General features: G+C 36.6%; 1 long non-coding RNA gene across 1 annotated transcript in view; it reads left to right on the forward strand.

Annotated features, from left to right (window-relative positions):
- The first annotated feature begins 3,958 nt into the window (after positions 1-3,958).
- The window catches only part of LOC131517051 (uncharacterized), a 70,139-nt gene continuing 59,956 nt past the window's right edge, over positions 3,959-14,141 (forward strand). The window contains exons 1-2 of the long non-coding RNA XR_009264360.1: positions 3,959-4,018; positions 7,408-7,478. This is a non-coding gene — a long non-coding RNA (uncharacterized LOC131517051). The remainder of the gene's footprint in view (positions 4,019-7,407; positions 7,479-14,141) is intronic.

A 14,141-nucleotide genomic window follows, 5' to 3' on the forward strand; every position in this document is an offset into this window, starting at 1 on the left:
TGAAAAACAGCAAGCAGACAGATAAAAAGGAGCTGGCACAGAGCTCAGGCAATCAGTAACATTTTTTGTACCTGCAGGCTGAGAAATTGTCTCCAGTGTTGTATGATGTTATTACCATTGCCTATTTTCACTTGTACGTTAGGTTCAAGCATAATTGTGTGAAGATTTGAATGTTCTCCACAGATTTACTATTTTAATAAGCTCATAATGTTAAAACACTATATGTGTTGACAGTGGTACTTACACTGTATTAAGGAAACAAATCAAATCATTTCCTTTAAAATGCTAAACAGCCTAATTTGACCTTTCTACAGGCCCTGGTCATATCAGAAATAGTTCAGATAATAGTCTTCTTTCTGACTTTTCTGTCTTTTATCCCATCCATCAGCAAAGGTACTGTCCTCATAGACCATATGACCTTATCGCTCCAGAAACTGTCTTTGTCCTATTGAAGTTTATGGGGCAGAGTGGGGCCACTATGAGCCATATTCCTGAATATTCATAGTAACAAAAATAAGCTCAGGTACCAAAAAGCAAGTGTGTCATCTCGTTCATAAATCTAGTTTATGAAGTGAAATTTAGGACACGGTAGGACATGGATGTATTAAAATAGCAGGAAACATTAAATCCATGCAGCAAGCAGAAGGGAAAATCATCAGCATAAGTAAATTCAAGATCAGAGACAGCTGGATATTGACATTGAGTTCAGTATTGAAACAGAGTCCTGTCCCCATTATGAGCAGATGCTTTTGGTCTCTTCTTTAGTTGAAGAAATAATTTCATAATATTTGTTAAAATACAGATCTGTTTTTTAAAAAATTCAAAAATATACACAAGCATGGAGGAAAAAAAAAATCAATGATTCTATCTCTCAGAAATGATCCTTGTTACTGATGTTAGATCTTATTATTCCACGCTTCTTCTGTACATGTTTGAATCTAAAACAAACTGATTTTTAAGTTGGTATTTCTCTTTCCACTTAATGTTTTAACATTTTTCCATGTGATTAAATACTCTCCAACTACAGTAACACATTAATAGCCATATAGTATTCCATTAAGGAACACTGTGTTGCCTATTCTTGGATATTTAGGTTGCCTGGAGAACCCAATTAAGATGGTACTGAACTTATAGCAAGTTCTTTTTGAATACCAAAGCCTGTCCATCTGCACTCCTCGTGTGACATTTTGTAGCTCTTAAAGCCTCTGGCTTTTGTGAGTTTAGTGACTTGAACTTTTCTATTGACTTCCATTTAGTTTTAAAGATATATTACACAAAACATCGCTTTTGTCTCCAGACTTGTCAAAATAATTGTATCTGCTTCAATTAACATTTTACTTCTACAATTCAGTATTGTGTACTTTGTATATAGTTGTTTCTGCAACATCATCCTTAGAATAAGCGTATGAAATAATATGCACACTTAAGAAGCACTGCACCAATTACTTCCACCTAATCCAAAGACAACTCTCATCTATTTATTGATTCATTCACCAAGTACTTATTGAGCACCTACTGTATAACTTCTATGCCATGAGCCATGGAAGAAATATTTAAGCATCTACACTGGGTATGTCTTTACTTCAAAGTCAAAGCCACTAGGAAATGTTTGTTTTTCCTATATTTTCCTCAAATATCAGAAGCAATACTTAATTTATGTTATAAAAAGATGTCACCCTACTTTTGAGTAGCATGTAGACCTTTTTCAGCTTGTTGACCAGTTAATCATAAATTCTAACACATCTCTCTTGACAGAAATGTAATCTATACCAATTTTAGCCAAATCACCAGGATTTTCAGCAGTTCTATACTTCTGTGGCCCTTAGATAACGGCCAATAGATATGTTATGCAAGAGACTCATCTTGGTAAGTGTGATGGGCAGTTATAGTAACAAATTTTAAGGGTCCCATCACCTCCACATTAAGTTTTAGAACCTACCCATCAAGATCATCCAATATCTCTCTTGGCTATCCTCAAGCTAAACTATGTTCCTTTATCCCATCATTTCACTTTTTAAAATGTCTACCTTTATCTTATTATTTCTTCAGTGATTCAGCTCTAAACCTAAGACTTCACCTATTCTATCTCCCAGCCTTCGAACACCCTCCCAAACTCCCAACAAACTAAACAATGGCCCTTTTCTAGTGAATACTTCAAAGAACACTCAAAGCTGGCCTCTTTCTCAAAATCTTTCCTGACTGATTGGAAGATAAAGCAGCTTTCCAAAGAGTTCCATCTCAACAGCATGCCATTCCCCATGGAATGTGTATTTGGATATAGATAGCGTTGTTACATATGTATGAGAATATGTTTTACTTATTCACCTGCCTTTTTTCAGCCTGATTGCAAGCCCCTGAAGACTAAGAACATGTTTTCTCTCTATTCTGTAATGATCCCACCCCCACAGAGTTATACTGCTAAATGTTGGTGCCACCTTTCTTCAAAGCATTTATCAATAATCAAAACATTTTAACTAGCTAGATCTTAGAATACAGATTTTTAGAAGTAGGAGACAATGTTAGAGGTTACCAAGTCCATCACCTTCTTTTTCTTTTTAAAGCTCACATTTATTTAGGATCTATTACATGCCAGATACTATGCTAATCTCTTTATGCGAATTATCTCAGTCTTCACAAAAACTGATACGGTAGAAACGCTAAATATTTCCGTTTTTGTGTGCATACCAAAACCCTCCTTACACCTTTTCACAATAAAGTACACATAAATGAAGGAATAGTAATAGCTTAACATAGGCTGAGAACTAGAATAAGATAGGAGAGGCACCAGGGAAGCAAAATTTAAGGAGGCTTGCTCTTTCAGAGTTGTAAAGCACCTCCTTAAATTTGAACCTCTAGATACCTCTCTTGCCTCACCCTAGTCTCAGCCCTAGCCAAACCTTATTGTATGTCAGGTACTGCTCTAAGCATATTTATGTAGTTAATGTAACAGTCTTATGAGATAAGTAGTAGTATTCTCATTTACAAATGAGGAAATGGAGATGAAGTAATAATATGCCTAAGGTCTCACGGCTAGTAAGTAATAGGGATGGAATTCAAATCCAAGCATCCTGGTTGGAGATAGATAATTAAATGAATACTTGAAAGAAGGAATGGATGAATATTTTTTAATTTTTTTTTAATGTTTATATTTATTTTTGAGACAGAGAGAGCACGCGTGCATGAGCGGGGGAGGGGCAGAGAGAGAGGGAGAGAGAATCCGAAGCAGGCTGTCAGCACAGAGCCCCACGCTGGACTCGAACTCGTCAACCATGAGATCATACGTGAGCCAAAGTCAGACGTTCAACCGACTGAGCCACCCAGGCACCCCAGGAATGGATGACTATTAAGGCCACACTGAAAGTTTTAGGCAGAACTGAACACAGAATCCTGATTTTCTGACTCTCAATCTAGTACAGTTCCCCCATACCTCTAAATATTAAACTTTCTTTGATGGCTTATCAAATTAAATGTGAGCAATTGTTGATTTTTCTCCAATTGAACAATTTTTTTAAAGCAGGTGATAAAGATATTTGAATCAAGCACATGTAAAAGGTACCTGTCTATAATTTCTAACATTAATAGACATTTTTTTCTCCAAATTATTTAATCTCCATAGGTGGGTCAAAGTCAAATTTCCAAACTATTAGAAAAATTATGAACTATAACTATATGCTACCAGACTGCTCATTTTCTGCCAAAAATTATAGATTTGAGTATCTTCTCAGATGCTTCCCTGGACCACTTTCTAGGTTGTTTCTCTGGTTCTGGTAATACTTTAGTGGATTCCATAACCCAGAACAATGGAGATTATCTTCATAAAAAGATCTAATACTTCACAGAATATTAAGTTGTTGCTTTATCTTCCATAGAATATTTTTTCTCTGTCTTAAAGCTTTCTTCTCTTAGTAAGACCATCCCTTCCTTGATTTTATGTTACCTTGGTAACTCTCACATTGCAGGAAGTTCCCTGATGATGAAGTTTATAATACTTGCTTCTCAACAAAAATCAGTGAGTCAGGTAAATACTACCATTTTGGTTACCATTGATATTAGCTTAGTTTTTTAATTTCTTAATCTTCAACTCTTCTAAATGAATCTGATTGGCCCAGATCATCTTTCTAGGCGGGCCCAAATCACCTATGTCTAGCTGCCTATGGACTAATTCCCCTTAAATTAAAGATCCGTCTATAATCTAATCAGGCTACAGAGGTAAGGATCCATAGTAGGGGCAGAGACCCATAGAAGAGATATTGGCAGTTTAGGGAAGCTTCATATAAATGGAACAGATTGGAAAGTGAAATAAATAAGCAGAACAAGGAATTTTTTTTATACTTTGATATGTATTTCAGAAACAATTTGGAATAGGGTAGTCTCTGTGAATTAATTAGAAATAAATTGGTTTTTAAAAACTACTCAGTGAGTGTTATCCTCTAAATAAAGAGCTAGAACAGTGGGAAAACTTGGAAAAATCAGGAAAATGTCATTAGGAAAATGTTGAAGAAGACTTCAGTAGCAGCAACTGTCATGAATGAGTTAGAACATGTGACCTGCCAGTCACTATTAACACCTAGATATGAACATATAAGACTGACTTCAGTCCCTAAAAGTACATCCAAGAAGTTCTGGGCACACTTGATAATATTTCACAGTTGGAATGTCAACCATTTTATTTGAATGCATTTATGTCGGTTTCATGTCCTTTTAGAATAAAAGTTTCTGAAGACACTGCTTTGCTATTTAAGATTTGCCTATGCAGCATCTAACCCCACACATCAATCCAGGCAATAAATAAATAGAACACTATAAAATGTTGGGAAATAGAAATATTTTTATTTTTCATATTTATTTTTAAATTCATTTCTCCATTTCAGGGAAAAAATGATATAAGCCTGCATAGTAAAATGGAACCGGGTGCCTGGGTGGCTCAGTTGGTTAAGCATCCAACTTTGGCTGAGGTCATGATCTCCTGGTTTGTGAGTTTGAGCCCCACATCAGGTCCACACTGAAAATGCCTGAGATTCTCTCTCTCCCTCTCTCTGCCCTGCTTGTATGCACTCATTCTCTCTGTCTCAAAATAAATAAACTTAAAAAAAGAAATGGAACTGCTATAGATTTTGGAGCTAGACAGGACTGGGGTTTTTTTAATGTATTTTTGAGAGAGAGAGAAAGAGTGAGAGAGATAGAGTTCATGGGCAGGTTTGGGGCGGGGGGGGAGGGACAGAGAAAGGGGGACAGAGGATCCAAATTGGGCTCTGCACTAACAGCAGCAAGCCCGATGTGGGACTCAAACTCACTAACTGTGAGATCATGACCTGAGCCGAGGTTGGATGCTCAACCAACTGAGCCACCCAGGTGCCCCTAGACAGGACTGATTGTGAACAGTGCTTTAACCTGAATGATCTCATCTTATAAATTTTTATGAGGATTAACCATAGACTATGTAAAGAAAGTACAATGCCAGCACTTGTTAATACGTGTAAAGTAACTTTTAGTATTTCATCATGTATATTTATGGAGGAGAATCACAGTATAGAAACAACAACAGACTGATATATCTAAATGCAAATGTGGCCAACATAGACGAATCAAATATTGAGGAATTCTGTATCAATCAGGGTAAGCTAAATTAATGAATGAAAAACCTGGCAGTGTCTCAGCTTCATTTACTCAGGGACTAGGGCTGACAAAGATACTACCTTCTAACAGCTACCCCTTCTGCAACATGCAGACTCCTCAGTCACTAGCAGGGTAGGAAGGCACTAGAGGGTATCAACTGCTAAGCATATATCAGTATTAGAAATGATATGTATTAGTTTTACCCACAACCAATTGCAAAAGGTAGTCAACATGGCCCCATCTAATTGCAAGGTCTTAGAGCAATGTAATCCTTTCATATGCTTGGAAGAAAAGGAGAATCAGACATGGTGAACACTAGAAGACCCTACCAAAAGCATTTCCTTAGTTCAGAAGACTATCAAAAAGGAACCATATAATTGAGTTTATAATAAGGTTTTGTTTTTTAAGAAATGCATTTTATCTTCATGGTGACTTAGCATGCTATTTTGTCATTTTGGGTGTGGGGAAAAACCTTACAAATAATCATTGCTGGAGTTTCCCTGAGTATACCAAAATAAAAGAAGTTGCCACCCAGAAAGGAATTTTGTACAACAAAGTGTTAAATGAAATACTACCAGACAAAAAAGGTAATACTCTTTTGCTGTCTAGCACCACACAAGATGCTAACTAAAAGAGTAAATAAAAACATTCAACATGCATTTAGCTTTCATAATTTACCTTCTGCAAGGTTGATTTAGAGTATGCAGAATATGCCACATTATTTAAGCTGTAAAAAGGAGCTGCTTTACACTACCTGCCATGTACAATTATAATAATCTGTCAGACAAATATAATTACAGAGTGTGATGTCTGTTTGAGTGTGAAGGCTTTGATTGTGTGGTATTGTCTGCTCTACACTGTGGCACAGCATAAACAATTGTACTCTATGGTAACTCTCAGCCAGGACTGATGCTCGCATCAGGAACGCCCCATCAAACAGCACAGATGGTTGGGTTTGGGCTGGATGTTTGTTTGTTTTTTCCCCAAACACTTTTCCAAGGCAAACTTGACCACAGTAAGCCTTCTGCAGTACAATGTGATAGGTCTCCAAGAAATTGGTAATAAAAGTGAGCAGGAATTGGAGACCAAGGCAGGATATGGTCAATTAACAAGTACCAAACATTTTAATGATAAAAAGTAGGTTGTGAAAGGAATGCAAGGGTCACTTTAATAATTAAAAAACATAGGTGACACTCCATGGGTTTAAAAGATTAAGTTGATATTTTATAGAATAAATTGTTATTGTAATTTATTACTAGACTCTCACACCAGCTGACAAAATAGAAAAGTGTCTTTAATAATAGTATTAAAGAAATTGGAAGGGGGCGCCTGGGTGGCTCAGTCGGTTGAGCATCCGACTTTGGCTCAGGTCATGATCTCACAGGTTGGTGAGTTCCAGCTCCACATTGGGCTCTGTGCTGACAGCTTGGAGCCTGGAGCCTGCTTCAGATTCTGTGTCTCCCTCTCTCTGCCCCTTGAACTCTCTCTCTCTTTCTTTCTCTCTCTCTCTCTCTCTCTCTCTCTCTCTCTCTCTGTGAAAAGTAAATAAACATTAAAAAAAGAAGAAGAAGAAATTGGAGGTATGTTAGGCTTTAAATTAATTGTTTTCTTGCCATACCATGTATGCAGGTTGGATCAGGCTATTTTTTTCTTCCAAATTTTTATTTAAATTTTAATTGGTTATATAGTATAATTTTGATCTCAGTAGAATTTAGTGATTCATCACTTACATATAACAGCCAATGCTCATCATAACAAGTGGGATCAGGGTATTTTTAATTTATTTTTCAGTTGATGATCTCATCACTGTGTCTGTGACTTTCAAACCAGAGATTCTGCTGTGGGACTTCTCTCTCGACAAGGTATACCTTTTGCTCTTTAAAATGAGACTTGCCTGGAAGGGATTTAAGAGGTATTCACTTAGCAAATTCTGCTCTGTTATAATTCGTGTGGTAAAGAAATATTATATTATAATCCAAAACACTACACCTGAATAAATGGTCGGCCCAAAGTAATAATCTCGATTTGGCACCTTGTTTTCTTTTAAATTAAAAATATATAGTGTTCTGATTATATCTGAACCAGCTCAGAAAGATCAAACAGCTTTTCATTAACAACACAACTTTCTCTTATCTCTGAAAGAACACTGATATTCTGTCTCTTCCAACCATATCTCTCCCAACTAATCCAGAGAGTAGTTCTTATACAGCTGATACCTTTATGCTAGAGGTGTGAGTTTTCTGGATGAATTCACCATTGAGAAGAAATAGTATTTTTATGATGTTTCAATGTTTGCGTCTTCCATTGTAGGTCCCAAGGACAATAGCAAATCTATCATAATATAACCACGGAATCATGAAATCTTTGCATTGGAAAGACCTCTACCTAATAGAAATTATTACTTCATTCTTTGGACTTTAATGTAACCCGTGTAGCTTTCTTTTATGGTTATTGAAAGGATAATATGCCTACTTATATTGGTCTACAGATTCCTTAAGACCAGAAATTATTCTTTACTCCTCTTTGTCTCCCTAATGCTTAAAATAGGGCCTAGGGTAGCACGAATAGCTGAATTGATAGATGGATAGAAAAAAGAAAAAAATACTATATTGCAATAATGGATATTTGTTGGACCATCTCCAGTATCTACTCCCTCCCTTCCTTTCCATCAGTCCCAATTTCTGTTTGAAGATTCAAGTCATTTCAGAGAGGCTCTTATTATCTCCAACTCCAGGAGTAGAATATGTAATCTAGGTTAAACCAATTAGCACATTCCATCCATCTAACAAGTTTTTGGCTCTGCCTTGAGCACATGACCTAACTAAAGATTTTCATTCAGAGTGAATCTCAGAATTATTTCTGGGAAGGAAGAGACAAAGATGCCTTTTGCTGGATGCAAATGTGGAGGCATGCAGCCCTGGAGCTGATGGCAGCCACCTCAGGAGCATGAGGGCAAGTCTTAGAATAGAACCAACATTAAGAAAGGTATATGGAAGAGACAGAAAGAAACTGGAAGCCTCATTTGAACCTAATCTTATCTCTGGACTTTTCAGCTACAAAAAAAGAAACAAAGAGGAAAGAAAATTCCCTTATTTTTCATGTTAGCTTAGGTCAGATTTTCTGTTTCTTACAACACAAAGCATCCTGATTCAATTGTAAATAATGCCATTGAACAGATGTGAGCTGAACAAGCACTATGTACTTCAGAAATATTGGCAAGCCCTAATGCAAACCATTCCACAAACAAACCACAAACCAAAAGTGATGAACACTCCTAATTTCCATTTCCCACTGAAAGAAATCAAGACTTCCTGAAGAAATGGTTAATTCCAGGTCTTGTGTAGGAAAGGTACAAGTTGAGACTGGGATATCTAGTTATGTCAAAAGGCAAGAAAGTTCTCAGAAGCTACTATGCTAAGCCAATTTGAAAAGGTTCCTATTAGCCAAAAGTGGGACAGCTTGAGCATCAAATAATAATAATCAGTATTACCATTATTATCATATATAAAATGAAATATAATATATTAACAGTACAATAATTTATAGCTATTATATTATTATAGTTAATTATTATTAATTATTGTTGTAGATTGAAACTGATCACATATGTTAAAATCAATGCATTCATAGTGGTACTAAAGGAAATAAACCTCAATGATCAGAGAGAGTATTAGGAGACCACCTAAATAAAGAGAAACAAATATTTAATTTGACTTTCTTGTAAGAACTATGCCTCAGGGAAAAATAATAGTTGTTAAAGAAAAGTTTCTCACTATAGATATTTTCTAGCAAAGAAATGAAGAAAACTCCATGTTGCAAACCCTTAATGCAATAATAGATCTAGGCAATAAGCATCAGTTGATGCTTACATCCCAAAAAATAAAAACCACACATTATGTGTTTCTTGATGGAAATACACTATACCACTTATGAAGTATTCTTGTCAAATAATCAAACCTGAATCATATCAAGCCTCTTAGTCTAACTACTATTCCACAGGAAATAAAAAAGAGATGCAATCAACAAAATCCAAAATGTGGGAAGCTCTACAGAAAAAATGACCCAATTTTTATAAATAAATTGCAAGGAAAAATAGAGGTATAACTTACAGATTAAAAGATTCTTGGCACACCTGGGTGGCTCAGTCAGTTGATATCTGATTCTTGATTTCAGCTCAGGTCATGATCTCAGTCTGTGGGTTCGAGCCCTGCATCAGACTCTGCACTGACAGTGTGGAGCTTGCTTGGGATTCTCTCTCCCTCTATCTCTGTCTCTCCCTAACTTGCACACACACACTCTCTCTCAAAAATAAATAAAAAATTGTTTAAATAAAAAAATAAAAGATTCTTAAGAGACATAACAATCATTTGGTAATGTGCAGATCTTGCTGACATTCTGGTTTGAACAAACCAATCATAAAAAATAGGAGACAGATTATTTGTTTTTCAGGTGTGGAGTTTGGTGAATTCTTTATAGATTTTGGATATTAGCCCTTTGTCTGATATGTCATTTGCAAATATCTTTTCCCATTCAGTCGGTTGCCTTTTAGTTTTGTTGATTGTTTCCTTTGCAGTGCAGAAGCTTTTTATCTTCATGAGGCCCCAATAGTTCATTTTTGCTTTTAATTCCCTTGCCTTTGGAGATGTGTCAAATAAGAAATTGCTGTGGCTGAGGTCAGAGAGGTTTTTTCCTGCCTTCTCCTCTAGCGTTTTGATGGTTTCCTGTCAAATAATCCAGTGAAGAAATGGGCACATGACATGAATGAACACTTCTTTAAAGAAGATATCCAGATGGCCAACAGGCACATGAAAAGATGCTCAACGTCACTCCTCATCAGGGAAGTACAAATCAAAACCACACTGAGATATCACCTCACACCAGTCAGAGTGTCTAAAACGAACAAATCAGGAGACTATAGATGCTGGAGAGGATGTGGAGAAACGGGAACCCTCTTGCACTATTGGTGGGAATGCAAACTGGTGCAGCCACTCTGGAAAACAGTGTGGAGGTTCTTCAAAAAATTAAAAATAGATCTACCCTATGACCCAGCAATAGCACTGCTAGGAATTTACCCAAGGGATACAGGAGTGCTGATGCATAGGGGTCCTTGTACCCCAATGTTTATAGCAGCACTTTCAACAATAGCCAGATTATGGAAAGAGCCTAAATGTCCATCAACTGATGAATGGATAAAGAAGTTGTGGTTTATATACACAATGGAATACTACTTGGCAAGGAGAAAGAATGAAATATGGCCATTTGTAGCAACATGGGTGGAACTGGAAGGTATTATGCTAAGTGAAATAAGTCATACAGAGAAAGACAGATACCATATGTTTTCACTCTTATGTGGATCCTGAGAAACTTAACAGAAGACCATGGTGGAGGGGAAGGGGGGGAAAAAGTTAAAGAGAGGGAAGGAGGCAAACCGTAAGAGACTTTTAAAAACTGAGAATAAACTGAGGGTTGATGGGGCGTGGGAGGGAGGGGAAAGTGGGTGATGGGTATTGAGGAGGGCACCTGTTGGGATGAGCACTGGGTGTTGTATGGAAATCAATTTGACAATAAATTTCATATTAAAAAAAAATAGGAGACAGAGACATTGGGATGCGGACTGGATATTTGATGATAGTAAGAAATTATTATTTTTATTGGGATGATAATGTTATCATTTTTGTGATTTTTTTAAAATTTCTTATCTTTTATTCATACAGAAATAGTTATGGATGCAAAGACATGGTATCTTTAATACAACAGTAATAGGGGCGCCTGGGTGGCGCAGTCGGTTAAGCGTCCGACTTCAGCCAGGTCACGATCTCGCGGTCCGTGAGTTTGAGCCCCGCGTCAGGCTCTGGGCTGATGGCTCGGAGCCTGGAGCCTGTTTCCGATTCTGTGTCTCCCTCTCTCTCTGCCCCTCCCCCGTTCATGCTCTGTCTCTCTCTGTCCCAAAAATAAATAAAAAACGTTGGAAAAAAAAAAATTAAAAAAAAATACAACAGTAATAGAGGAGAGGGGAAGTAAAGGTAAAACAAGATTGACCATGAGTTCATTGTTGAAGTTGAGCAATAGGTATATGAGGGTTCATTATACTATTCCTTCTAATCTTGGGTAATATTTAAGATTTTCCACAATAAACTTTTAAAGTATATCATTCCATTATTATTCAAAATCATATACACATGCCATCCTTTCTTGCTTTCACATAAACAGACTGTCATTCTTCAATCATGTTTTAATTTCTCTACATCGTAATTTACCCACATACCTACCATAGTCTGTGATATCTGCATACCTTCTTCCCAGACAGTGGGCATTATCCCATACATGCACACTCATCCCCATGGAGGAATTATAAGAAACCCATCACTCTCCAAGCTCATGTACAAAGACTTCATTTTTATAGACATGATTTTCTTCCATTCATTTCCTTATACCTCTATTCTACTTTAATGGCACTGTTCATTCCAATTCCCATACCCCCCTTTAAAAATGAACCATACTCCCTAACTCATCCAGAAAGACCTATAGCCAGCACTAGGTTGAAAATTTCCAACATCTACATTTCTGTGGGCCTCTATACATAATCTGGCTCAGTGTAAACCTCTTAAGTGAAATGCTCTCCTGGAAATAAAACCTGCTCTCTATGTTCTTCTATTTTATTTCAAACTCAATACAAAGCAATGGTCCCCAAAGAAAAGTTATGCTGGAGTTAGGTTCACACTATTTCCCTGAAATGTAATATGAGATTTAAACACAGATGATATGACTGGTTAATAAATGTCACCATTGAGTGGCTTTGTTCACCTAATAATATCATTCAGATCATTATAAACAAATTGAAGGGGTTCTTATGTGAAACAAACACGGCAGGACTTATTACTGCGAAACACAAGACCAAGGCAGGGCAGCCAATCCTAATGGCCTTCAAGAAGGGGCAAAGCTGGCGTGCAGCTTTGTGGTATCCCGGGAGGATTTTATTTCCAAATATAAAATTCATGCCATGCTCACAGGCAGAACCTTAGAATAGTCATAATGATCTAATGGCAGCATTACTATGGAAGGCTGCTACTAATACTTTGAACCACTGCCGTTCTATACAGATCCAGGGATATGATTTCAAAGCTCATGTGGAATGAAGACTGCCCCAGCTGAAAGCAATCCACCTGAGTAAAAAAGAGAAGAAAGAAAAGAACAGGGCAGAATGCAACTGAAGCCCACAATTTGGGATTTCTAGGATGGGGAGGTCGGAGTTGGTTCTTTGATTATGGGGTTTCTTTTATTATTGTTGTAGTTTGAAGAAGGAGTGGCAAAGAAAGAGAAAATGTCTCTAAATTGGAAGGCATTGCCTGACTCTGACTTTCTGAATTACCTCTAACTTAAAGATTATAATGTGTTTATTTCCTCATCTAAGAAGAGAAGGATAGTAATTGCCTCCCTCACCCTCATGCTCTTTTCCCTCTGCTGTTGAGGGAATAAGAGCTTATTGATGACAACTCCCTTGTGCTCAATCTTGCTTCACCACTGACAGCAAAAATAAAAGAAATAGCATATTAACTGCAAAAGAATTGGGAACCCCTATAAGTCCGACCTAATAAACATCCAAGAACTGTTGGGTCTGTCGCTTGACTTTTGGACAAAAATAGCTGTTGTTGTATTTCTAGAAATCAAGGGAAACATCAGATCCTTTGCAAACAAGAAAACTGCAAAACAGTCAAGTGCCTGTATTTATAGGTGACATTCACTGTTTCAAAGCTAACCCTGAAATTCTCATGGAAAGAGGTTCTGACAGAGCTAACAAGCCTGGAAAAAAAAAATTATATATATATATATATATATATATATATATATATATATATATATATATAATGCTGCTAAAACTTCCTTTCATTCCTTCAATAATTTACAGTTAGAATTCATAATTTTAGCAGTATTTCTCACATATAATGCCAAATTTGGAAACACCTGTTTAAAGTATATTGTAGCGTGTTTAAGACACATTGAGTCTTTGGAGAAAGGTGCTGTAGAAATCCAATAAATGAAAGCTCATTTTTGAAACTTTATAAAAATACACGCATTTGAATTCATTTTTAGCTAGACAATCTCCTTGGCAGGTAATATGTAGAGATCCCATATGCCTCAGATTTTAAGGCTGTGGAGTATGGGAAGAAAAAGGTCATGGCCTAAAGAAGTTCATTCTGAGTGGAATAGTTCTCAACAAAAATCCAAGAGGAATGCCAATTTTGGCCTTGAAAATGCATTCACTTATGCTATTTGGAATGTGAAAGAAATTTCAAATATATAAAAAGTAGAGTTATAAAGGGCAGCTGGATTCAACCACATGGCCAAATTTGAATCAGCAAACTGACATTCTCTGAGATAACACACATTATGTCCTTTAAAATTAAAAAAGGAAAACAAGAGCCAAGTATCATTACTCATTTGTTATTTTGTGAGCTGGTTCAACTCAAGAATACATAATTTTCTGGTTATAATGCAAACTAAGGAAGGATGAGAGCCAGATATAA

Source organism: Neofelis nebulosa, chromosome 7 (assembly GCF_028018385.1).
Source record: "Neofelis nebulosa isolate mNeoNeb1 chromosome 7, mNeoNeb1.pri, whole genome shotgun sequence".
Taxonomy (NCBI): Eukaryota; Metazoa; Chordata; class Mammalia; order Carnivora; family Felidae; genus Neofelis; species Neofelis nebulosa.